The sequence below is a fragment of the Hermetia illucens genome, chromosome 2 (genome assembly GCF_905115235.1).
Source record: "Hermetia illucens chromosome 2, iHerIll2.2.curated.20191125, whole genome shotgun sequence".
NCBI classification, from domain to species: Eukaryota; Metazoa; Arthropoda; class Insecta; order Diptera; family Stratiomyidae; genus Hermetia; species Hermetia illucens.
Genome location: NC_051850.1, coordinates 25,789,799 through 25,793,534, shown reverse-complemented (window position 1 = coordinate 25,793,534; position 3,736 = coordinate 25,789,799).

The window sequence follows — 3,736 nt, the reverse complement described above, 5'->3', positions numbered from 1 at the left end:
TCTATACAGAGTTAGTCGATGTCCTAAGTTTGTATCGTATTGATCCGAAACTAACAAAGTTTTTGACGGTAGTCCTTGATCGCGCAACAACCGCCATGCGGTTCGCCTTAGTAAGGAACTCTTTACACCTCGGCTAATGACTCGATATCCCTAACAGCTGCTTGGCGTTTTAGCTTGCCCCATCGCCCAATTTCATAAATATTGCTCTTACAGATTTTCTAGACTGGATTATCTCCTCCCATACGGATTAAGTAACCTGTCCATCCCAAACTGTTAAGCCGGATTTGATCGATAACCAGGCGGTTAAATTTCGATGAACAAACCTTTTAAGGAAGATTTTTCTCTGGAAGGCGGCTAAAAGTCTGAAATTATTCTTGCTAAGAACCTAAGTTTCCAAGAAATGCATGCGGCCTGACAAGTTCATTGTTTATCTCTTAGACCCTATGGTGAGGCGTTTCAAGTGCAACAGTTTTTGTAAGCTGAAAGCTGAAATTTGGTCGTCATCGTCAGTTGGGTTGAGGAAGAATAATGTCTCTCACAGTTAAATTTTGGTTTGTTGTTGATTTGTCTGGACCAATGCCTCTATGGTATAGGAAGATGATTTTCTGGACACATCGGGCCTAGCGAGATAACGTAGAATATGTTATAGATGGTACTTTGCAAAGTGATACTTCTTCAATTGCTTCACTGCGCATTATCTTCCTTTTTGCCTTTTTGCGTATGGGATTGATAATGCCTCATTGGCAGCCACTTCTCGATTCGCTTTCACATACCTTCAGTTTTACCTGATGAAATACATAGTGAAGTTTGTCGCTTTCTTGGCTTCTAGCGATATACTGATTGCCGAGCAGTTCGTCAAACTGCTCACCTCATCCAGAAATATGTGCATATGATCGGAAATCCGATTTCGCTCTTTGTTTCAGTAGGATGAGTTTCGAGTTGTATGAAGCTTCATTCTGTTGAATTGCCGGTGAAACTCCACCTAATGCGGTTGCTCCATGTACTTCTCGAGTTGGCAAACCTGTTGTCTCTCCCAAGCTTCCTTTTTCCGTCTGTGAAGTCGCTTCTCCCCTCGACAGAGTTGATGATAGGTCGCGTTCTTTGTAATTGCAGCATTCTTGGATATGCAAGATTCCTCCGTTTCGTTGTTAGCTTATATTAACGTCGAACCAGTCATTTCGACTTTTTTTGTGACTGAGCACAAGTATGTTTGTGGCCGTACCAATGATAACATTCTTCAAGTGGTTGTGAAGCTTATTTATCGATGCTCCATTTCCGGGAGCTCTCTTAACTGGGGTTACTGGGGCATCCATTTCCCCCTTAGAGGAGTTAGCAAGGACTTTGTTATGGACGGTGCTTTCCATGAGGAGATGCGCAAATCGTTCGTTCGTTTTCCTTGCTGAAACATCGTTGTCTGATACTCCTTTCCTAATTCTGAGTTCCCATCTGCCAACGAAGAAGTGCTAAGTGTGAGCTGACACACTTGATATACTTTCTGACACTGATGACTACCTTAGATGTCTTTTGCAATTAATAAACATCGTTAGTTGTAATATTTAGGTGGAATTTGGCTTACACAAGTGTCGATTCTAGTATTGGTGACCTTTTCATTCAAATCGAGACAGACTTTTATAAATACCTAGGAATTCTACAAAGAACCCATGCCCCATAGTGATTTAAAGGGTTTTCCGCTTTGCGACGTATGAAGCATAAGCCTTCAGAATGTTGTCGTGGACGGAGATACATCTGGAAAACATTCAGCGATTGATACGGACTATTATGTCCGAATTCCAAATGGCAACAGGTGTAGATAACACATCAAACTGTTCTCGGCGTTTTGCAATTACATTTATTTTTCCACAGAGCATGCAACATTTGGAATTTTACTTGCGAAGATGAAAGCAAGTCCGCTCCGTTTGGCGATCAGAAACTGAAGTGCACTGCGCCAGCCTCTTCCTATATGAATTAGTGGAGGTGTTTACACTGCCGGTGCTGCAGTCGGCAGTTCACGTCACGGCTGCGCCGCCACTTCACTCCGCCCTCAGCGGAAACTGCCGGAGTATATCCCGAGGTTCCTCGGGGTGTCGACTTCCGGCGTCATGTGTCGGGGAGTTGGAGTTGGCCGCAGTCTCGAAACTTCACCCTTGAGCAGACGCAGCATGTCGAAGTCGCTTAACCGTGTTTTGTATCTAACACAGGGTCGGCGAGGAACCACAGATTTTCCCCGTACACCATATCCGCGTGGCTGGCATGAACTTCTCTCGGTGGGCTGTGCGAAGAACGAAGAGGACGACGGCCTTTAGCGTCCGGTACCAACATTCTAGTATCAAATGTGGATGGTGTGCAGTGGTCCTACGGCGTTTGAAACCTAGGAGCTTACCAAACTTTGAGAAAAGAGTAGACTGAAACTGCATTTCCTGGTCCGTGATTATTATGGCTGGTACACGAAAGCGCGGGATTCTCGACCGAGGGCTTCGGCACATGATTGCGCTGTAATGTCTGTCAGAGGTATTGTTGTCGATGATTGTGAGGCAATACTGAGTCGAAAATAGGAAACTCCTTGAACATGTATTTGGAGTTTGTCCTCCTCTGCTCTGAAACTCTGCGTCGTCCTTCTGCGCCCTGCGATTGCCGTATAATCGACCGTAGTGGGGACTGTGACTTCCGAGATTCTTGACAAAGCGTCCGTAACGACTTTGTATTTTCGAACCACGTGTTGGATGTCGGAAGTAAACTGGTTGATGAAGCTCAGTTGCCGAAGTTGGCTTTTGTTTAAGCACGAAAGTAAGAGGCTTGTGGTCCGTGAACACAGTGAACAACCTGCCCTCAAGGGAGAAACGGAAATATTTAATAGAGAGGTACACAGCGAGTAGCTGGGCGCCATTGTTACATTGAGCTGGGTTGAGTTATTTCGAAAAGAAGCTCAATGGTTTCCAGGTTTGGTTCACCCGTTGTTGAGGAGTGGCGTCTACCGCTGTGTCTGACGCATCGATGAGTACGTCTAAAAGTGCATTTGTTCGAGAAAATACCAGTCGTATAGAATCACTGAGCTATTTTTTGGTAGTTTCAAATGCCTGAGTGACCACAGTAGACCACGCAACCTTACAGGAGTTTCAGACAGGGACGCCTTGTGGATCGCTTGGTGATGAACAGTCTTGGACACCGTGGTTAGCAAAGGAAGTTTTTGATCACTTCAGCTTTGTTAGTCGGATTCCGTCAGTGGTAATCATGTGGCCGAGAAATTTCACCTGCTTCTGTAGGAGTTTGCATTTTTCACCGTTTAGGACTAGCCAGACCTCAAGAAGATGTTTAAAAATACACTGGTCAGGCGACCAAAACATCATCCATGTAGAAACAGAAATTTAAGTTTCGTAAGACAGAGTAGATGAATCTCTGAAATGTCTGCGCAGCGTTGCATAAGCCAAAAAAGTCCGGAAGGTGTGCAGATAGTTGTTTTCGGTATCTCTTCGGGCGCTACAAGGATTTGGTGATACGCCTTGGCCAGATCTACGGTTGTGAAAATACGGCAGTTCAAAAGGTTGTGTATTCAAACCACGTCGGGGTCACTAAATGTAGGTAAGACTCCAAACTGTTCTCCGCCTTTTGTAATTACATTTATTTTTTCACAGAGCGTGTTGCATTCGAAATTTATAATTTGCAATTACTGTACTGGATCACCTACGAGGACTGGAGCAGGTCCGTTCTGAAGGAAACTGAATGTGCCGGCATTAGTTAA